The sequence below is a fragment of the Felis catus genome, chromosome A3 (assembly GCF_018350175.1).
Source record: "Felis catus isolate Fca126 chromosome A3, F.catus_Fca126_mat1.0, whole genome shotgun sequence".
Classification (NCBI taxonomy): domain Eukaryota; kingdom Metazoa; phylum Chordata; class Mammalia; order Carnivora; family Felidae; genus Felis; species Felis catus.
In genome coordinates, this window is record NC_058370.1 from 91441660 (window position 1) to 91466122 (window position 24463).

Below are 24463 nucleotides of genomic sequence, written 5' to 3' on the forward strand. Positions count from 1 at the left end.
GTTTGTACAGGTCTCTGTGAGTCAAACAACGTCTGCATGAAAGCTGGCTGCCTTTATCCTTGGTAAGAAATCTTAGCAGAAGCATTGGGTACATTTTAATAGATGCTTATCCACTGAAAGTCCTTGACCTTTGCAGGTCTTTTTCTTTAAACCATCTTTATGGTTTAAACCATCTCTATGCCCCTATAAAATCTCTTATTTGGGTCTCTTTAAAAAAATTTTTTTTTTTCATGTTTTAATTTATTTTTGAGAGAGAGAGAGAGAGAGACAGAGCACAAGCCAGGGAGGGGCAGAGAGAGAGAGGGAGACACAGAATCAGAAAGCAGGCTCCGGGCTCTGAGCTCTGAGCTGTCAGTACAGGGCCCTACATGGGGCTTGAATTTCGTGAACTGAGAGATCATGACCTGAGCTGAAGTTGGATGCTTAACTGACTGAGCCACCCAAGTGCCCCACTTATTTGGGTCTCTAATTGGGACATTAGAACAGTAAGAATTGTCTTTTAGATTGAGATGTGCCCTCTATGGCCCCATTCATTTCTTCATATAATAAAAATGTACAGAGAACTATACATACTGGAAGCTACACTAGGATATACAGAAAGAGACTTGGTTAAAAAGAAAAAAATCTGCCATTTGCAACTATGTGGATGGAACTAGAGGGTATTATGCTAAGTGAAATTAGTCAGTCAGAGAAAGACAAATATCATATGACTTCACTCATATGAGGACTTTAAGATACAAAATAGATGAACATAAGGGAAGGGAAGCAAAAATAATATTAAAACAGGGAGGGGGACAAAACATAAAAGACTTAAATATAGAGAACAAACAGAGGGCTGCTAGAGGGGTGGGGGGGATGGGCTAAATGGGTAAGGGTCATTAAGGAATCTACTCCTGAAATCATTGTTGCACTATATGCTAACTAACATGGATATAAATTAAAACATAAATAAAATTTTTTTTAAAAGATTATTTCACAATCCAAAAAAAAAAAAATCATCATTGCTCTTAAGGGTTTTGCAGGATAGTGGGAATTATCTACGTGTAAATAAATAATTTTAATTCAGGGTGGTAAATGCTATATTAAAGATATTTACTGGTGTCATGGGAATCCCAACTTTCTTTCTAGTGGGACTTCTCTATTTCTCCCTTCCTAAGGAGTTGTCATTATTATGACTTAGAACTCTATTCGAAGTCACTGAGCAAAAAGCCACCCAGATTAACTTCTAAGAACATAGGGTTGTTTAAGGGTGAGGATGCAGTAATTTCAACTAGATGATCTTTAAAGTCCTTTCTTTTGGGGGGTGGGGTGGGGAAGATAAAGACTATTTATTTTTAAAGTAAAAAATGTCCTTTCAAGATATATTAATAAAATGATTTGTTTTGTGAGTCCAGAGTCTAGGTCCTATTCCTGCCCTCACTGATACAGTGTGTGAAAATTGCCTAGTTTTTCCTTCTCCCGTTGGTTTAAATTGTTCCGCACTTTCAAAAAACATCTTATGTTAACAACTGCAGAGCATAGAAAAATATAAAATAATCAAAAACTAAAAAATGTTGGAACCAAAATAATAACCCAGTCTCACTTTCAATAAAACACTAAATAAAGTAGCAGCAATTTAAATCCAAGTAAGTTTAACATGATTGCCTACCTCCATCTAGTATATTTTACTTTAATTATGCAAGATACTTTGCTATTAGGATATCTTGAAACATAAAGCATGATACAAATAGGTCTAATATGGAAATGTGTATGAAATTTTCAGGAGATGCTGAAAAGCATATGTAAACTTTTAGCATACACTTTTGAGGGGGAAAACATGTTAGAAAACTAGGAATAAATATGTAATTCTTCAACATGATTTCCAAAAAAATCTTAGTGGCTACACATCAAAGGCATATCTATTGAAATCAGGACTGAAAGAATGATACACATCATCACCATTACTAAGAAAGGTTTTGTAGAAGATATGACTGATTCATTGAGACATGATACAAAAAACAAAGGTACAAGTGCTTTTCCTTTGCAGCATTCACTACATTTGTCACTAAACAATACATTATATAGTCACTTGTTATCTCCCCTGCTAAAATATAAGCTCTAAAAGACAGGAACTAGATCTGTATTATTTACGTAGATAGCCTCAGTGCCTGGAAAAAAATGCCTTTCATAAGAAAATGTCACATATTTATTGAATGAATGAAGCAGAACTTCAAAGTATAACTAGGTTAGGAGATCAGCAAACCCCTCCTCAAAAAGCAACTATAAAATTGGAACAAAAAATGACAAAAACAACTATTTCTATGCTCTGAAAGTCTACAAACGGCATACCATAATTTGAGAAGCATTTATGTTTGAAAAGCTTCAGAGTTTTTAAGACTTGTGGGAGTCTGTGGAATTCATTAGTGGCACTGCTCCCAACCTCCACCCAGTGTGGTTGACACATATCCTATGACAGCTTGTGACAACTAGTGGTTTGGCTGCTGTGGCATATAGGTACACTTGATGGGGAGAGATGGGTCATGCCCAGGCAATATTGCCTGTGGAAATGACAATTTCGATCAGTGGACCAGTGGAGAGGGCCAGTGGCTCAGCTAGCTGGAGGTTGTGCTCGGGACAAGCATAGCAGCTGAGACTGCACACATCCACCCTCACCAGAGAGGACTCAAGCCCTCCACATACTCCTGGCCAACACAGAGTCCACACCTCCACAGAAGTGATGAGAAAGAGGCCAGGAGAAAAAAAAATCGAGAGAAGAATTTAAGCATCTTGAACTTTGAATGTGGTGCCTTCCCCATTGACAGATCCATCAACAGAGAACAGAAACTTCACTGGCTCAAGAGGTTGGAGTACAGCCTCTGTCCAGTCACTGCTGACCACTAAGCTACATGGGAAGAGGAGTAACCCTTAGCAAGTCAGGCTTAAAAATAGAAGCAACAATAATAATACTGTTTTAAAGGAGCAGATATACACAGTCATTGTGGAGAGTATAGCCCAGGCAAGTTACTAAGCAAAGCAAAAAACAAAACAAAACAAAACAAAACAAAAAAAACAACCAAGCATCAGGAGATAAAAATCATGACTCAGAGCTGCTAGAATATATTATAAAATGTCTTATGATATTATAATACAATTACAAAATATCTGGTTTTCAATAAAAAATTATGAGATCTACAAAGAAAAGGAAAGTGTAAATCATATTCGGGGATGGGGAGTCACAGGGAGCCTCCAACAGAAACCATCTGACTGAGTTGCATTCTCTGCCTTCCTCCTGCTTTTCTCTGGCTGACCCCTGCAAACCCAGGCTTTCTTGATAACTGGCTTCAATCAGGTTCAGCCAGGGTAGCCCCACTGGAAAGCCCCAGCTGATAAGGTCATCTTTTCTCTTTGTCCCATTAGCGGTGGACACACTACTAATGGTGGACCCATTAGTAGTAGTTGCTTGCTGTTGCTTATCTCTTGGTCTCCTACCATCCCATTTGCCCTTTTAGCAATTCTAATACCTTTGTAACAATTTCCCCATGTTAATTTCCTCTCAAGACATTTGTGTTATTTCCAGTCTTTTAGTTTTTAAAAAATGCTGTAGGGGCACCTGCGTGGGTCCAACTCTTGATTTCAGCTCAGGTCATGATCCCAGGGTCATGGAATCTAGCCACACATTGGGCTATGCACTGAGCTCTGCACTGAGGGTAGAGCCTACATAAGATTCTTTCTCTCTGCCTCTCCCCTACTTGTGCTCTCTCTTTCATAAATAAGTAAATAAGTAAGTAAAGAAAGAAAGAAAAACTGTAAAGAATAGACTTATGCATGTATGTTTTTATATTTTTGCAATTATGTATTTGGGATATATTCCTAAAATTAGCATTCAAAGGGTAAATGCATATGTTCATGCAGCCAGAAGAAGCCAGAAGCACTGTCATTTCAAGCCAAAGTGTTTTTTCCCAGACGTTAGCTTTTTTGAAGAAGTCAAATTAAAAAGAGAGCTTTGAAATGTGCAGGACTTTTCAGCTGATTCTCTTTGTGGGGAAAGTCTTCTTCCGTTGAGGTGGACTGAGAGGGGGGGAGCAGCCTTATTCTTGAATCGTCCTTAGTATGAGGAATGGAGAAAGGACCAGAGAAGAGACCTGGAGGCCACTTTTAACGTTTTTATTTATTTTTGGGACAGAGAGAGACAGAGCATGAACGGGGGAGGGGCAGAGAGAGAGGGAGACACAGAATCAGAAACAGGCTCCAGGCTCTGAGCCATCAGCCCAGAGCCTGACGCGGGGCTCTAACTCACGGACCGTGAGATCGTGACCTGGCTGAAGTCGGACGCTTAACCGACTGTGCCACCCAGGCGCCCCATGGAGGCCACTTTTAAGAAAAGCAGCCATGCAGGACATTTCATAGTCCTGGCACTGTATAATTAGGGCCGTAATGTCATTTGGTGCACATGTATCACCTGATCTGTAACCTTGGCTGGTCAAGGTCACTGACCCTCATTCAAGACAGAAAGAATACTGAATGAATACCTAGTGTCAGAAGTTGAATAAAGGTAAGTGATCCCCTCTAATGACTTTTTTCAAATGTGGGGGAGAGGTGATTCCACAGACTTTGAGTTACTGAAGCACTCATGTTATTCACCCCAGGAGATGTAAAGAAGCAGAGACAAGAACTAAGGAAACAGACACATGAGCCAGGAGGATTTTTTTGATTCTCTGTTGATATCCCAACATAGGGACATGGCCACAACATAGGGACTACAGTCTTCAATGTAAAGTATTTGGAATCAACTAGAGAAAGTACAGAAACAGGATAAATGTTGGCCTCTATGAGAAGATGAAGAGATATTCAGGCTTCTCCTACCCATCTCCCTCTTTACCCCACCCTAAGGATGAGTCTTGAAAAAGGTTTAATCCCAAGGCCCTAGGGATCATAGTCAGGGGAGCGTTCAAGTCGATTAAAAGGTCTCAGGCTCCAGGGCTCCTGGGTGGCTCAGTCAGTTAAGTGTCAGACCTAGGCTCAGGTCATGACCTCACTGTTTGTGGGTTCAAGCCACGCATCGGGCTCTGTGCTTACAGCTCAGAATGTGGAGCCGGCTTCAGATTCTGCATCTCCCTCTCTCTCTGCCCCTCCCCTGCTCACACTCTGTCTGTCTGTCTCTCTCTCTCTCAAAAGTAAATAAACATTAGAAAAAAAGAAATGGTCTCAGGCTTCTAGTCAACTGTATGCAAAGACCTGCTAATTTCAGTTCTTGTAGTCAACACTGTTAATTATTTTCTCCAGTATAGAATTCTAGTTACTTTTTTTCTAACAGGTTAGATATCGTTCTATTATCTTCTCTGCCTTGGTGGCTTGCCTATGCCTTTAAATGGACATTTTGGTATTTTATCTGGTTTTTCTTGTTTTCTTGACAGGAATGGTCACAGCAGGGCTCTTCCACCATTGCTGCAAGTCAAAGCCTCTACTCTTAATTATTAGAAACTTATCTATTTTAATATCTCATATTATGGATTTTTTGTGCCAGAATTAGTTTTGAAATTTTGTTTCAAATTTTGTTAGCTCTTATTGTTTATTTACCACATGAACTTCAAAAGGTCCGTACATGTACTATCCTCCTTGGTACTAATTTCACCAAATGGATCAATTTATTTGGAGACATTTATGATATTGAGTATTCTTTATCCAGAAACATGATATCTTTCTTCTGAATTAATTTTCAGGATTTTTCCCCCTTTATTTTAGTAAGTCCTGAACATTTCTATATTTCTTATTAAGATTAATCCTATATATTCTAATTGCAATTGTCAATGGGCTCTTTTTATAAATCTGTGTTGTGCATTGTTGAATATGTACAAAATCTTGGATGTTGTATACATTTTTTTACTGATCATCTAAGTAAACTTTTTCTTAAATTTATTTAGTTTTTAATTTATATCCAAGTTTGTTAGCATATAGAGCAACAATGATTTCAGGAGTAGAATCCTTAATGTCCCTTACCCATTTAGCCCATCCCCCCTCACACAACCCCTCCAGCAACCCTCTGTTTGTTCTCTATATTTAAGTCTTTTATGTTTTGTCCCCCTCCCTGTTTTAATATTATTTTTGCTTCTCTTCCCTTATGTTCATCTGTATTGTATCTTAAAGTCCTCATATGAATGAAGTCATATATTTGTCTTTCTCTGACTAATTTCACTTAGCATAGTACCCTCTAGTTCCATCCACATAGTTGCAAATGGCAAGATTTCATTGTTTCTGATTGCCAACTAATACTCCATTGTATATATATATACACCACATCTTCTTTATCCATTCATCTGTTAATGGACATTTGAGCTCTTTCCATATTTGGCTATTGTCAGTAGTGCGGCTATAAATATTGGGATGCATGTGCCCCTTCGAAACAGCACACATGTATCCCTTGGATAAATGCCTAGTAGTGCAATTGCTGAGTCATAGGGTAGTTCTATTTTTAATTTTTGAGGAAACTCCATACTGTTTTCCAGAGTGGCTGCACCAGTTTGCATTGCCACCAACAATGCAAAAGAGATCCTCTTTGTCCGCACCCTCACCAACATCTGGTGTTGACTGAATTATTAATGTTAGCCATTCTGACAAGTGTGAGGTAGTATCTCATTGTGGTTTTGATTTGTATTTCCCTGGTGATGAGTGAGGTTGAGCATTTTTTCAAGTGTCGGTTGGCCATCTGGATGTCTTCTTTGGAGAAGTGTCTATTCATGTCTTTTGCTCATTTCTTCACTGGATTATTTGTTTTTGGGAGTTCAGTTTGATAAGTTCTTTATAGATTTTGGATACTAACCCTTTATCTGATATGTCATTTGCAAATATCTTCTCCCATTCTGTTGGTTGCCTTTTAGTTTTGCTGATTGTTTCCTTCACTGTGCAGAAGCTTTGTATTTTGATGAGGTCCGAATAATTCATTTTTACTTTTGTTTCCCTTGCCTCTGGAGACGTGTTGAGTAAGAAGTTGCTGGGGCCAAGATCAAAGAGGTTTTTGCCTGCTTTCTCCTCGAGGGTTTTGATGGCTTCCTGTCTTACATTGAAGGCTTTCATCCATTTTGAGTTTATTTTTGTGTATGGTGTAAGAAAGTATTTCTTCTGGCCATGTCTCTGTCCAGTTTTCCCAGCACCACTTGCTGAAGAGACTGTCTTTATTCCATTGGGTATTCTTTCCTGCTTTGTCAAAGATTAAGTTGGCCATACATTTGTGGGTCCATTTCTGGGTTCTCTATTCTGTTCCATTGATGTGAGTGTCTGTTCTTGTGCCAATACCATACTGTCTTGATGATTACAGCATTGTGGTATAGCTTGAAGTCAGGATTGTGATGCCTCCTGCTTTAGTTTTCTTTTTCAAGATTGCTTTGGCTATTCAGGGTCTTTTCTAGTTCCATACAAATTTTAGGATTGTTTGTTCTAGCTCTAAGAAGGATGCTGGTGTTATTTTGATAAGGATTTCATTGAATATGTAGATTGCTTTGGGTAGTATCAACATTTTAACAATATTTGTTCTTCCTATCCAGGAGCATGGAATCTTTTTCCATTTTTTTGTGTCTTCTTCAATTTCTTTCATAATGTTTCTATAGTTTTCAGTGTATAGATTTTTCACCTCTTTGGTTAGATTTATTCCTAGGTATTTTTATGGTTTTTGATACAGTTGTAAATGGGATCAATTCCTTGATTTCTTTCTGTTGCTTCAGTGTTGGTGTGTAGGAATGCAACTGATTTCTGTGCATTGATTTTATATCCTGACACTTTGCTGAATTCATGGATCACTTCTAGCAGTTTTTTGGTGGAATCTTTTGGGTTTTCCCAAAGATTTGGTTTTTGGTGCAATTGTAAATGGGATCGATTCCTTGATTTCTCTTTCTGTTGCTTCATCGGTGGTTTATAGAAATGCAACTGATTTCTGTGCATTGATTTTATATCCTGCAACTTTGCTGTATTCTTGAATCAGTTCTAGCAGTTTCTTGGTGGAATCTTTTGGGTTTTCCATATAGAGTATCATGTCATCTACAAAGAGGGAAAGTTTGACCTCCTCCTGGCTGATTTGGATGCCTTTTATTTCTTTGTGTTGTCTGATTGCTGAGGCTAAGACTTCCAATACTATGTTGAATAACAGTGGCAAAAGTGGATATCCCTGTCTTGTTCCTGACCTTAGGGGGAAAGCTTTCAGTTTTTCCCCATTGAGGATGATATTAGCATTGGAGTGTTCATATATGGCTTTTATGATCTTGATGTATGATCCTTCTACCCCTACTTTCTTGAGGGTTTTTACCAAGAAAGGATGCTGTATTTTGTCAAATGCTTTCTCTGCATCTATTGAGAGGATCATATGGTTCTTGTACTTTCTTTTATTGATGTGATGAATCACGTGAATTGTTTTGCAGATACTGAACCAGCCCCGCATCCCAGGTATAAATCCCGCTTGGTCGTGGTGAATAATTTTTTTAATGTATTGTTGGATCCAGTTGGCTAATATCTTGTTGAGGATTTTTTAATCCATGTTCATCAGGGAAATTGGTCTGTAGTTCTCCTTTTTAGTGTGGTTTCTGCCCGGTTTTGGAATCAAGGTAATGCTGGCTTCATAAAAAAAAGTTTGGAAATTTTCCTTCCATTTCTATTTTTTTAAACAGCTTCAAAATAATAGGTGTTAACTCTTCTTTAAATGTTTGGTAGAATCCCCCTTGAAAGCCATCTGGCCCTGGACTCTTTTTTTTTTTTTTTTTTTTTTGGCAGAGTTTTGATTACTGATTCGATTTCTTTACTGGTTATGGATCTGTTCAAATTTTCAATTTCTTCCTGTTTCAGTTTTGGTAGTGTATATGTTTCTAGGAATTTGTCCATTTCTTCCAGATTGCCCACTTTATTGGCATATAATTGCTCATAATATTCTCTTATTAATGGTTGTATTTCTGCTGTGTTGGTTATGGTCTCTCCTCTGTCATTCTTGACTTTGTTTGGATCCTTTCCTTTTTCTTTTTGATCAAACTGGCTAGTGGTTTATCAATTTTGTTAATTCTTTCAAAGAACCAGCTTCTGGTTTCATTGATCTGTTCTACTGTTTTTTGGTTTCAGTAGCATTGATTTCTGCTCTAATCTTTATTATGTCATGCCTACAGCTAGTTTTGGGTTTTATTTGCTGTTCTTTTTTCAGCTCTTCAAGGAGTAAGGTTAGGTTGTGTATCTGAGACCTTTCTTCCTTCTTCAGGAAGGCCTGGATCGCTATATACTTCCCTCTTATGACTGCCCTTGCTGAATCCCAGAAGTTTTGGGTTGTGGTATTATTTTCATTGGCTTCCATGTACTTTTTAATTTCCTCTTTATCTTCTTGGTTAGCTCATTCATTTTTTAGTAGGATGTTCTTCAGTCTCCAAGTATTTGTTATCTTTCCAAGTTTTTTCTTGTGGTTGATTTCGAGTTTTATAGCGTTGTGGTCTGAAAATATGCACGGTATGATCTCAATCTTTTTGTACTTGTTGAGGACTGATTTGTATCCCAGTATGTGATCTGTTCTGGAGAATGTTCCATGTGCACTTGAGAAGAATGTATATTCTGCTGCTTTAGGATGATATGTTCTGTATATATCTTTTAAGTCCATCCGGTCCAGCGTGTTCTTCAAAGCCAATGTTTTCTTGTTGCTTTTCTGTTTAGATGATCTGTCCATTGTTGTAAGTGGGTTGTTGAAGTCCCCTGCTATTATGGTATTATTATCAATGAGTTTCTTTATGTTTGTGATTAATCAATTTATATATTTGGGTGCCTACATGTTTGGAGCATAAATGTTTACAATTGTTGGATCTTCTTGGTGGATAGACCCTTTAATTATGTTATAACGTTCTTCTTCATCCTTTGTTACAGTCTTTATTTTAAAATCTAGATAGTCTGATATAAGTATGTCTACTCTGGTTTTCTTTTGGCGACCGTTAGCATGACAGATGGTTCTCCATCTCCTTACTTTCAATCTGAAAGTGGCTTTAGGTCTAAAACATGTCTCTTGTAAACAGCATGTAGATGGAACTTGTTTTCTCATCCATTCTGTTACCCTGTGTCTTTGATTGGAGTGGCTAGTCCAGTGACATTTAGAGTGAGTACTGAAAGATATGAATTTATTGCTATTATGTTGCCTGTAGAGTTGGAGTTTCTGGTGGTGTTTTCTGGTCCTTTCTAGTCTTTGTTGCTTTTGGTCTTTTTTTTCCCGCCTTTTCTCCCCTCAGAGAGTCACACTTAAAATTTCTTGCAGGGCTGGTTTAGTGGTCACTAACTCTTTTAAGTTTTGTTTTCTGGGAAACTTTTTATCTTTTCTTCTATTTTGAATGAAAGCCTTGCTGGATAAAGAATTCTTGGCTGCATATTTTTCTGATTCAGCACATTGAATATATCCTGCCACTCCTTTCTGGCCTGCCAAGTTTCTGTGGATAGGTCTGCTGTGACCCTGATCTGTTTTCCTTGTAGGTTAAGGACTTTTTTCCCTCGCAGCTTTCATGATTCTTTCCTTGACTGAGTATTTTGTGAATTTCACTATGATATGCCTTGTTGTTGGTTGGTTTTTATTGCATCTAATGGGAGTTCTCTGTGCTTCCTGGATTTTGATGTCTGTGTCTTTCCCCAGATTAGGAAAGTTTTCTATTATGATTTGCTCACATAAAACTTCTACTCCTTTTTCTCTCTCTTCATCTTCTGAGACCCCTATGATTCTGATGTTATTCCTTTTTAATGAGTCACTGAGTTCTCTTATCTCATGCTCTTTTGCCTTAGTCTCCCTCTTTTTCTCTGCTTCATTATTCTCCATAAGTTTGTCCTCTATATCACTGATTTGCTACTCTGTGTCATCTATCCTTGCCACCATGGCATCCATTTGAGACTGGAGCTCAGTTACAACATTTTTCATTTCATCTGGACTAGCTTTTACTTCTTTAACTCTGCAGAAAGGGATTCTGATCTATTTTCAACCCCAGCTAGTATTCTTATTATCATGACTCTAAATTCTGGTTCAGACATCTTGCTTGTATATGTGTTGATTAAGTCCCTGGCTGTCATTTTTTCCTGTTCTTTCTTTTGGGGTGAATTCCTTTGTTTTATCATTTTGAAGGAAGAAAAAGAATTAATAAAGTAAAAAAATAAAAATTAAACAATTAAAAACAACACAAAAAAATCAAATAAAGGATTCTAGATCCTAGGGGTGTTTTAGTCTGATTGTTGAAAGAAACTTGATAGATTAGAGAAAAAATTGAAAGATAAAAAAAGAAAAAAAAGGAAAAAAAATAGGAAGACTTCTGAAAATTTGAAAAAATGAATTCAAAAAAGAATAAAATGAAATGATAGAAGTAAAATATAATATGAAAATATAAAAAAATGAAAATATAGTAGAAAAAAGAAAAATCTTTTTAATAAAAATGGAAAATAAAAATAATTTTTTTCTCTTTCTGTATTCAAGAGTCAGGAAAAAAAAATTGAATAGATGGACCAGCAAACAAAATCAAATATGATTGAAATTATATCCAGTTTCTCCTAGAAGTCAAACTATGAAGCACTTTATAGTCTGTAAACTAAGCAGTCAGAGAGACTCATGGTGTTCCTCAAGAGTGCAGTACCCCCCAGTTGGGGGGGTGCTTAGTGTAACAGCTCTGTTCTCCACTAGATGGTGCTGCACAGCTTACTGGGGTGGATTATTGTGCCACATGTAGGCATGTATGCGCAAGCACCGGGAGGGATGAAAACGGTGTCAGCCAGCTACCTAGTCTCTAGTTTCAGACCTCTGTGCTCTCTGCAACTGGCAATAAAGCACCCCTCCTTTGCCTCCGGTTTCTGTCTACTCCCTGCTTCTACACTGTCCATGACCAAACCGTCATGTTGCCAGGAGGCACCTCCCTCCTGAGTTTTATCTCAGATGGGGCAGTGTTTCCCAACCCCTCACTTCTGATGGACCACAGCTTTGACCCATTCTGATCCTCTGGGGGAGGGTCTCACTGAGCAATGGCCAGGTGCCAGCCCGCCCCCCCACCCCCTGGAACATTCACGAGACTGTGCAGCTGCCCATACCCAGAGACTGCAGCTGGTTGCCAGCCTGCCCCAGAAAAAGTTTGTGCCATCATGTAGCAGCAGCATTTCAGGGACTAAGGCAAATCACAACACACATCTGGCAGCAGGCTTCACCCTTAACGTCCTTGCTCCAATACCAGTGAGTGTGGCCATTCTCTGAGATCCACTGGGACCTTTACCTGTGGGGGGACCAAACCACTTCTACCAAATGTCCTCCCAGCAGGGGAACTGCCTCTCCCTATGTGGCCCAAGGACCCCTTGGACCTCACTCTTTGCTCCCGGAGATTTCCCCTTCTCACCAGAGCACTTCCAGGTATTGAACTGTGGAATTTCAGGCTCTGAGCTCCCCTGTTTATAGTCTTAACAGAATTTAAACTCTCTTTTGTCTCCTTTCTCCCTTTTTTGTTCAGTCCGTGTGGCTATTTCCACTCTTTTTCTCTCCAGCTGCTTTCAGGGGAGGTGCTTTTCCTGTAATCTCTCCCCCATCTCCGTCCTCTCTCCACCAGCAAAAAGAGCTCCCTGCCCTCTCAGCTTCTCTCTCCCCTAGTTCACCTCTTTGTGCCACATACCTGCCGAGTTCTATAGTTCAGGTTGTGCAGACTTTTGTGTTAATCCTCAAATCAGTTTCTAGGTGTCCAAGATGGTTTAGTGTTGATCTGACTGCATTTCAGGGGCGAAAGATGCAAAAAAACCAAAAAAAAAAAAAAAAAAAAAAAAACAAAAAACAAACAACTTCCATCTTGGCCTCTCCTAAGTAAACTTTTATTAGTTCATTTCCTTTGGTTGTCAGGCAAATATCACATGGGAATTCTAATGTGTCATTTCCAATAGTTGCCCAACTTAATTATTTTCCATTGCCTATTGTTTTTACTGAAATTTCCAGCAAAGTGTTAAACAATACTGGTCACAGTAGCTATCCTCCTTCTGTGCATGTCTTTAATGAGAATCTACCTTACAAAATAAAAAAACAAACAGCTATCACCTTATTTCTAGAAAGAGTTCTGTCAGAAATTAATGTTACATTATATAGATGCCTGTTCATTTGGGGTTTTTAATTTCTTTTTTAAAAGTTGTTTATTTTAATTCTAATATAGTTAGCAAACAGTGTTATGTTAGTTTCAGGTGCACAATTTAGTGATTCAACAATTCTATACATTACTCAGTGCTCATCATTATATGTGCTTTTAATCCCCTTCACCTAGTTCACCCATACCCCATCCACCTCCTTTCAGACAACCATCAGTTTGTTCCCTATAGTTAAGACTCTGTTTTTTAGTTTGTCTCTCTCTCTTTTTTTCCTTCTTTCCTTTGTTCATTTGTTTTGTTTCTTAAATTACATATATGAAGGAAGTCATATGTATTTGTCTTTCTCTTGCTTACTTATTTCGCTTAGCCTTATACTCTCTAGCTTCATCCATGTCCTTGCCAAATACCAAGATTTCATTCTTTTATATGGCTGAATAATATTCTACTGTGTGTGCATGGGTGTATGTCACCTCTTTTTTTTTTTTTACTAAAGTTTTAATTTAAATTCCAGTTAGCTAACATACAGTGTAATATTAGTTTCAGGTGTGGAATATAGTGATTCAACACTCCAGTGCTCATCAGAAGTGCACTCCTTAAACCCCATTAACTATTTAACCCATCCCCACACCCACCTCCTCTCTGGTAACCATCAGCTTGTTCTCTATAGTTAAGAGTTTGTTTCCTAGTTTGCCTCTGTCTCTTTTTCCCCCTTTGTTCATTTGTTTTGTTTCTTAAATTCTACATATGAGTGATATCATATGGTGTTTGTCTTTCTCTGACTGACTTGTTTTACTTACATTATATCCTTTAGATCCAACCATGTTGTTGCAAATGGAAAGATTTCATTCTATTTTATAGCTGAGTAATAATATATTATATATATATGTGTATATATATATATATATATATTACATTATATATGTATGTATGTATATACACACACATACATACATGCCACCTCTTCTTCATCCATTCATCAGTCGTGAACACTTGGGCTGTTTCCATAATTTGGCTATTGTACGTAATACTGCTATAAACACCAGGGTGGATATATCCCTTTGAGTTAGTGTTTTTGTAAACACTTTGGGTAAATACCTCCTGGCATAATTGATGGATCATAGGGTAATTCTATTTTTGACTTTTTGAGGAACCTGCATACTGTTTTCTAGAGTGGCTGCACCTGTTTGCATTGCCACCAGCAGTGCAAGAGGGTTCTGCTTTCTCCACATCCTCGCCAACACCTATTGTTTCTTGTGTTGTTGATTTTAAGCCATTCTGTCAGGTGTGAGGTAATATCTCTTACTTTTGATTTGCATTTCCGTGATGATCAGTGAGTTGAATATCTTTTCATGTGTCCGTTGGCCATCTGGATGTCTTATTTGCAAAAATGTCTATTCATGTCTTCTTCCCATTTATTAATTGGATTATTTGGTTTTTTTGGGTGTTGAACTTTATGGTTCTTTATATATTTTGGATATTAACCCTTTATCAGCTATGTCATTTGCACATATCTTCTCTCATTCCATTGGTTGCCTTTTAGTTTTGCTGATTGTTTCCTTTGCTGTGCGGAAGCTTTTTATTTTGATGAGTTCCCAAAAGTTCATTCTTGCTTCTGTTTCCCTTGCCTCCAGAGACTTGGGGAGTAAGAAGTTTTTGCCTGCATTCTCCTCTAGCATTTTGATGGCTTCCTGTCTTACGTTCAGGTCTTTTCATCCATTTTGAGTTTATTTTTGTGTATGGTGTAAGAAAGTGGTCCACATTCATTTTTCTGCATGTTGCTGTCCTGTTTTCCCAGCACCACTTGCTGAAGAAACTGTCTTTATTCCACTGAATATTCTTTCCTGCTTTGTCAAAGATTAGTTGGCCATACGTTTGTGGGTCCATTTCTGTGTTCTCTATTCTGTTCCGTTGATCTTAGTGTCTGTTTTTGTGCCAGTACCGTACTGTCTTGATGATTGCAGCTTTGTAATACAGCTTGAAGTCCAGGATTGTGATGCTTCCAGCTTTGGTTTTCTTTTTCAATATTGTTTTGGCTATTCAGGGCCTGATGAGGTTACATACAAATCTTAGGATTATTTGTTCTACTTGTGTGCAAAATACTGTTGCTATTTTGATAGGGATTACATTAAATCTATAGATTTCTTTAGGTAGTATAGATATTTTAACAATATTTGTTCTGCCAATCCTGGCATGGAATATCTTTCCATTTGTGCCATCTTCAATTTCTTTCATCAGCGTTTTATAGTTTTCAGAGCAAAGATCTTTCACCTCTTTGGTTAAGTTTATTCCTAGGTATTTTATTATCTTTGGTGCAGTTGTAAATGGGATTGCTTTCTTAATTTCTCTTTCTGCTCTTCATTATTAGTGTATAGAAATTCAATGGATTATCTGTACATTGATTTTGTATCCTGTGACCTTACGAAATTCAATTATTCTAATAGTTTTTTGGTAGAGTCTTCAGGGTTTTCTATATGTAATTTCATGTCATCAGCAAACAGTGAAGATTTCATTTCTTACCAATTTGGATGACTTTTATTTCTTTTTTTTAATGTTTATTTTTGAGAGAGATATAGTGCAAGTGGGGGAGGGATGGAAAGAGAGGAGGACAGAGCATCTGAAATGGGCTCTGTGCTAACAGCAGAGAGCCTGATATGGGGCTCGAACTCACAAACCTAATTGTGAGATCAACTTGAGCCAAAGTTGGATGCTTAATTGACTAAGCCACCCAGGCGCCCTAGGATGGCTTTTATTTCTTTTTGTTGTCTGATTGTTGTGGCTAGGACTTCCAGTACTATGTTGAATAAAAGTGGTGAGAGTGGACATCTTTGTCTTGTTCCTGACCTTAAGGGAAATGCTCTCAGTTTTTCACCATTGAGGATGATGTTAGCTGTGGGTTTTTCATGTAAGGCATTTATTATGTTGAGGTATGTTCCCTCTAAACCTGCTTTGTTGAAGGTTTTTATCATGAATGGATATTGTACTTGTCAAATGCTATTTCTGCATTTTTTGATATGGTCACATGTTTTTCACCTTTTCTCATACTTATGTGTGGTATCACATTGATTGATTTGTGAATATTGAACCATCTTTGAATCTCAGAAATAAATACCACTTGATCATGGGATTTTTAATGTATTGTTGGATTCAGTTTGCTAATATTTTGTTGAAGATTTTTGCATCTATGTTCATCAGGGATATTGGCCTGTAGTTCTCTCTCTCTCTCTCTCTCTCTCTCTCTCTCTCTCTCTCTCTGGAGGGTCTTTATCTGGTTGTGGTATCAGGGTAATGCAGGCCTCATAGCATGAATTTGGAAGTTTTCCTTCCTCTTCTATTTTTTGGAATAGTTTGAGAAGAGTAGGTATTAACTCTTCTCTAAACGTTTGGTAGAATTCACCTGTGAAGCCAATTGGTCCTGGACTTTTGTTTTTTGGGTTTTTTTTTTTTTATTACTGATGCAATTTCATTGCTGGTAATTGGTCTGTTCAGATTTTCTATTTCTTCCTGATTCAACTTTAAGAAGTTATATGTTTCTTTTTTTTAATGTTTACTTATTTATTTTTGAGAGAGAGAGATAGAGAGTGAGCAGGGGAGGGGTCCATGCTGTCATCACAGAGCTAGAGTCAGAGCTCAAACTCATGAACTGTGAGATCATGACCTGAGCTGAAACCAAGAGTTGGGCACTTAACCAATTTAGCCACCCAGGATCCCTGAGAAGTTGTATGTTTCTAGGAATTAAACATTTCTTCTAGGTTGTCCAATTTGTTGGCATATAATTTTTCATTATATTGTCTTATAAACCTTTGTATTTCTGTGGTGCCAGTTATTTCCCTTCTTATATTTCTGATTTTGTTTGAGTCCTCTTTCTCGTTTTCCTTTCCTTTTCTTTCTTTCTTTCTTTTTTTTTTTTTTTTTTTTGGTGAATCTGGCTAAAAGTTTATTGATTTTGTTGATCTTTTCAAAGAACTCTCCTGGTTTCATAGATATGTTCTATTGTTTCTTTTAGTTTCCATTTTGTTTATTGCTGCTCTAATCTTTATTATTTTCTTCCTTCTACTGGTTTTGGGTTTTGCTTTTTAAAATAATTTTTCTTTTAGGTTTTTTTTGGTTGCTTTTATGGTTTTTATGACTTATATTTATTTTTCCCTCTTCTATTGAGATATAATTAACATACAACATTGTATAAGTTTAAGGTTACAAAGCAATGATTCAATAAATGTATGTATTACAGAATAACAACCACAATAATATTAGTTAACACCTCCATCACATTGCAAAATTTCCATTTATATTTTGTGATGAAAACATTTAAGATCTAATCTCTTAGCAACTTTTAAGTATATAACAGTTTTATTTGCTATAGCCCCAATTTGTTTAAACCACTGTATATACTCAGCTGAACAGAATCTCAATTGATACCATAAATTTGCTAGATTTTGGAAACTGTTTTTTAAAAATTATATAGGAGGGGCACCTTGGTGGTTCAGTCAGGTAAATGTTCGACTTCGGCTCAGGTTATGATCTCACAGTTTGTGGGTTCAAGCCCCGTGTCAGGCTCTGTGCTGACAACTCGGATCCTAGAGCCTGCTTCAGATTCTGTGTGTCCCTCTCTCTCTGCTCCTCCCCCACTCATGCTTTGTCTCTCTCTCTCTCAAAAATAAACAAACATTTAAAAAAATTTTTTTAAAGAAAAATTATATAGGAGATTTTCTATTGTTTTCAATAGTGTAAAATTAGATTTTAGTTAACAATAATATATAAATATTGGTCCACTAATAGCAAACATATCATAATGAGTAAGAGGTTAATAGTAGATACTGGGTGCAGAGCATATAGGAACTCTCTGTACTATCTCTGTACTATCTTCTCAATTTTTCTTCAAATCCAAAACCAACTAAAAACTAAAATCTATTTAAAAAACTAAGTCTAGGGGCACCTGAGTGGCTCAGTGGTTTGGCATCCGACTCTTGATTTTGGCTCAGATCATGATCTCCCAGTTCATGGGATCAAGCCCTGGGTCAGGCTCTGTGCTATTAGCACAGAGTCTGCTTGGGATTCTATCTCTCCTCTCTCTCTGCTCCTCTCCCTGCTCATGTATTCTCCCCTGCCCCTCAAAATAAATAAATAAACATTTTAAAAAACCTAAATCTAACAGATAAATAGGTATGTGTGTACACACACACACACACACACACATACTTACACACACACACACACATATATGTATGTATGTAGACACACACATACCCCCATCTTTCTACTTAACAGGGAATATACATTCTATATAAACACACTAAATATTCACAGAAATGACCAATTGTTAGGCATAAGGAAATCTCAGTAAATCCCAAAAGGGCCAAATTCTCTGACCATGTTAGAACAATTAACAACAAAACAAATATACATTTATACAAATATATATAGTATATTATATATTGCATCAGAAAAAGAAAAATATTCCAAAATTTTAAAGGCTTTCAGAGAAATTCCTATATAAAAGAGTAAATCAAAACTTAAATTACAAACTATTCAGAAGTGAAGAACAATAATGTGAGAATAAAGTGAAATCTGTGTGACTAAGGCCAAAGTGTACACACAGGGTATAGTGCACTAGATCAGAGAATACAAAAGATTAAAAGTGAAAAAATAAGGCATTCAACTCAAGAAGTTAAAAAAACCAAAATAAAACAAAGTAAAATAAATGGATCAATGAAGATAAAAGCAAATATTAATTAAACCAAGTAACAGAAACAGAAAAGATGATCAATAAAATAAAACTTGGTTATTTAAAGAAACCAACAATACATTCAAACTTTTGGCAAATATGATCAACATCAAGGAAGAGAGAAAATAATAATATTAGCAATGAGAGAGATATAATTTCATATTTGAAGAATATTAGCAAAAAAAGAACAAGTAGCACTTGATACCAATTAACTTAAAAATATGTATGAAAAGAATGCATTTCTAGAATAATGATTCTCAAATTTGATGATGTATCTAAATCTCCTAGAGAGATTGTTAAACAGGTTATTGGGCCCCCTTCCCAGAGTTTCTTATTCAGTGGTCTGGGGTTGAGGCCTGAGACATTGCATTTCTAACAAGTTCCTGAAGGTACTGGTGCTGCTGGTCTGGGGGCAATACTTTCAGAGCACTGTCTAGGAAAATATAAATTCCCAACTTTGACTTAAGAATCAATTGAAAACCGGAGGTGCCTGGGTGGATCATTCAGTTGAGCATCTGACTTTGGCTCAGGTCACGATCTTACTGCTCGTGGGTTCGAGCCCCGTGTTGGATTCTGTGCTGACAGCCCAGAGCGTGGAGCCTCAAATTCTGTGTCTCCCTCTCTCTCTGCCCATCCCCTGCTCACACTCTGTCTCTCTCTCTCTCTCAAAAATAAATAAACATTAAAAAATAATAATAATAAATTGAAAACCAAAAACCTGAATGTGGAAGCTGAAACTATAAAACTCTTTGAAGAAAACATGAGGGTAAATCATTGTGACATGCAAAATGTCAAATAAAACATTAGCAAAATTGAATTAAAAAAAAAAACCTCCAAGAATCAGATGAGAAAAAAACCTATAATAATCACATTAGATGCCAAAAAAAATCATTTAAAACATTTAAGAGAAAACAATAGGTGAGAATTTGGAGATTGCAAGTGGAAACTGCTTATGTCAACCAATTGGTTGTTCAAGAAAAGACACATGGTCTAGTAATTGAAGGAGAATAGAGGATCAAGGATGAAGTGTGTGTGTGTGTGTGTGTGTGTGTGTGTGTGTGTACAATGGGATGCACTTGAACATGTTCATAAGTTGATTTGGAAGCAGTCAGTAGATGGAGGAACACTGATATATAAGAGAGGAGTTATTGATCGAGTAACATTGAGATGAAATAGAAGGGACTGGTATCAAGAATGGAACGTTGAACAAAAGATGGACTTAATTTAGGATAGCAGGTTGAGAAAGTTCAAGCTAGTTCACGTATATTTTCCCTATGAAGTAGGACATGAAATCAGATGTTACAATTAGGTGAGCAAAGGGCTGAAAATTTTGGAGGTTGAACTGACCGTTAGGAATTCAATGGTGACCTTTGAGATGAGCTGCCATGGGTTAACAGTGGCCCAGAATCCAGTGAATGAAGGAACGACTGGGGTGTGGAATGTGGCAGCAAGTGCAGATTTTTATTTCAAAGATCAAGACTGAAGGGGAATAGAGAAATAGACTGGCAGCTAGATTTCAAAAGGAAACATTTCAAATTTAAAAAAAATTTCTCAGTATTCAAGAATTGACATACATTATGGGAGAGGATATGTCACTAGCTTACATGTGATGCAATTTATTGTTTTGTTTGCTAATGAGACATCAGACAGTGCATTGTAAATGCACAATCAACTGCAAACTACCTATCTCTCATCCAAAAGAAAGAAAAATTGGCAACAAAACTCCATCAAGTATATAAATATAAAAACTAAAGGTTTCTGAGCTTCCCATTCAAATTAACTTTTTTCTTAAAAAAAAAAAAGGTAAGTACTGAATGAAGCTCCTCATTCTCCATCACAATAACTACTTCCACTTATCTCTGTTCTACAAGCCATAAAGTGGGCTTGCCTAAATAGACAAACATTGTGGTAAAAATCAAAGAGAACAAAACAGCCTTTTGAAAGTTACATCTAGTAGTTTCAATTTAGTGTGATATGGCCCAAATGCAGTCCTGTTTCAACTTTCCACTTAAAGGCCTATGAGAACACAGGGAAAAAAAGACAAAATTTGATCAACTAGAATTGAAAATTGATCTATCACAAAGATCTTAGAGGAGTAGAATTGGATGGGGCAGCCCACACAAGCTCTGTTATCAGAAATAGAGCAAACCTGCTGGCAACATAAAAAATAAATAAATAAATGGAGGAAAATGTAGTCTCTTTCCTCCACTGTCTAAGTCTTGATTGGAAAGCTCTGGATGAGTGTCAGAAAATCCATGCTGCTTTATCTCTGCAAAGCAAGGGATGATTTTTGAGGCACTTGTAATGATGTATTTCCCTCCACCCCCACATCTCCACCTATCCTCAGACAGAATCTTTCCACTTAGAGTCCACAATCCCCTCAAAACAACAGGCTAAATGTATGTCAAGGGCTAATTATGGTGAAGAAATCCTGAAAGGTAGGTCTGTAGAAGCCAACTGAAAGGGTGTCAAAGCACCAAACAGTATACCATTACAAGACTTTCCCCCCATCCCTCAGAGACACACTAGATGAACTAATAATGATAGGAGCTGCCATCTTAAAATTCTCCACCTAAAATGCTAGGTGGTTGTTTGAGGGGCTGGCCCCAATACACAAACTGAGCAGAGGAGCAGTGACAGCATTAAGTCAGGACTCTGATAGCCACCTGCCTCACCAATGCAATGCTATGGGAAGAGGTCCCGCCGAAGAGCCAAAGCTTGCAAGGAAAGCTGTGTTGTGCTGGGCTGGGCCATACCTAATGGTTATATGAATAGGAATTGTTGGGAGTGGAGTGGATGGAGAGCCTCAGATGGCACTTTGGCCTATGAAAGAAGAAGCTATCTGGTGTAGTAGAGGATATCTGATCTGAAAGTGAAAATGTGTCAATAGAGACCATCCTGCAGAATGCTGGGAACTGATCACAAGGCTTGATTTGTGTTCTCCCTAGACATGTGTGGTCCATACCATACCTAAATACTGGCAAATTGTTGGAGAGGCCTCAGCAATGTTAACAGGTCATACTGGTGATGTTGTTCATCTTGGAAAACAAATTAGCTCAAAAGAATTGGCAATGATCCCAGCCAAGACTGACTGAATGGTGCTCAGCAGCCCAGGAACAGTTCATTCATGCAGGCAGGTGGAGGAAAGTGCACACTATTTCTTAGGTGGATGTAGATGTGAGTGTTGTCAGGTGGAGAAATTGTGTCTGTTCCACAGCAGATAGCCACTTACTATTGAGCCTGGCGGTTCTACAGGTAAAACTAAAACAGGCTGATTGCAGTCCCAACTCTTTCTTCAGTTAACATTATATTTTAACTACAAGTGCATGACATGCTTTATACTTAGGAAGCACAGAAAGGCTCAAGGAAGCTATGTCTCTGGGAAGCCCCACCATTGGCCATCTTTCCATTAGCCATGCTCATGCTTGCCTTTACACCTTCCACCATATGGGCTCCCCAGAGCAGCTGCTCTACAATGCTAAAAGGACTTCATGCCAAGAACTCCCATTTTCTTCCACAATATGCTTTCACCTCCAGCAATAATTCTTCCAAATTAGGGTATATAATTGGGGCCTAATAAGCTCTACTTTCTCAAGTAGGAAACTTTTTTTAAATGTTTATTTATTTTTGAGAAAAATGGAGCAAAAGTGGGGGGAGGGGCAGAGAGAGATGGAGACACAGAATCTGAAGCAGGCTCCAGGCTCTGAGTTGTCAGCACAGAACCTAGTGTGGGGTTCAAACTCACAAGCTGTGAGATTATGATCTGAGCTGAATTTGGACACTTAACCAACTGAGCCACCCAGGCACCCCTCAAGTAGGAAGCCTAACGAATGATCTTTGGTGTCTTCCGCCAACCTCAGCTTGTTTAAACTATAGGTGGTAGAAATTCCTTTACTAGGAAAGGCTTCCCCCCTTTCTCTTCTGGAAGCTTGACAGAAAGGGGAGAATGGAATTTTAGGTAAAAAGAATGACACAAAGACATGGAGGTGTGAAAACATGGTGTCCTGGGAAACGATGAGTAATTTGGTGTGGAGAAACTCTAGGCTGTATAGAGAATGAAGCAGAGAAGAGGAAATGAGAATTAAGGGTAGGGCTGAAGTCAGGTACTGAACAAACTTGAATGCTGTGTGCATAAATTTCCTATTGCTGCTCTAACAAATTAGCACAAACTTAGTGGCTTGAAACAACACATATATGTTATCTTACCATTCTGAATGTCAGAAGTCCAAAATGGATCTTACGGGCTAAAATCAAGGTATCAGCAGAGCTGTGTTCCTTCTGGAGATTCTAAAGGAGAATCTGTTTCCTTGCTTTTCCCAGCTTTTAAAGACCATCTACATTCTTGACACATGGTCTCACTCTTCATCTACAAAGTACATCACTCCAGCCTCTGCTGCTGTCCACATCTCCTCTCTGACTCTGATCCTTCTTTTTGCATCTTACAAGGACCCCTGTCATTACAATGGGCCCACCCACTTAATCACATCTCCAAAGTACCTGTTACAATGTAAATTAGCATATTCAAATGTTCCAGAGATTAGAACATGAACATCTTTGGGGAACCATTATTGAGCTCACCATATTATGCAAAGGAATTTGGACAGTATCATGTCAGCCAGGGACCAAAACCTCAATCCCTACCAATGTCAGGCAGGAAAGTAGATAAGTAAAGTGTGTACTACACAGTAGGGAAGAGGAGAGAAATGACAAACTGAAGACTTTGTGCTCTCTCTAAAAGGAGTGCCAGTTACTCAGCTCTGAATATCACCAAAATAAATACAAGCCAGTGGTGCTTTATCACATATTCTTATGGATATGTCATGGTTTATTGAACCATCCCTGTTGGAAATTAATGTTGGTACCTATATTACACTATTATAAATAATGCCATAATGGCCACCCTTGTACATAAATAATTTTCTGTCACTCTGGTTATTTTTCTAGGATAGATATCTCAAAATAGAATTAAGCCAAACAGCACTGAGGTGCCTCTAAAAAGCATGAGCAGAATGTTCAGGACCACATGGGCTAGGAACACAATGTACAGTATATAAATCATTGCCTCTCAAAGCATGCTCCTGAAGACAAGCAACATTCCTTGAGCTAAATTTTTTTTAAAAAATCAGCTTTTGCTCAATTCATCAAAAATTAAATGGATAGAGTTCCCCAATCTTAATTTACTATCCAATAAATGTTTCTTAATCTCAGGAACCTGTCTTTGATTGCTAAAAATGAGCCGTAGCAAGTATCAAAGGAGCAATTAAGAAACCAGTATTGGTGGGCGACATAAGAAATGTTTTTACTAAATAAGCAAATACACATGCAAACACACATTTTGTGGATCATGACCTTAAACTGATCAAATCTAAAGCATTCTGAAAAGAGTATCCTGATTTCCAGGTGCTCCTAATATTGGAGCAACTATATAAATCTTTTGATTTAGTATCCATTTCCCTGCAGTCATGGTATATTCTTTAAAAAGTAGAACTACATCTCACAGGAAAATACAAGAAACAGACCATTGGGAAGGTCAATACAGAGCAAGAAGCCTCCTGCACTGGCCAAGGATGGGGCAATCAAAGATTAATGCTACCATCATGTGAGTCACAGCAAATGCTGCCAGTGGGCGCATATAAATGGCATTTCTGGTATGTGTTTGGTCTTTAGTGCAATTGTGTG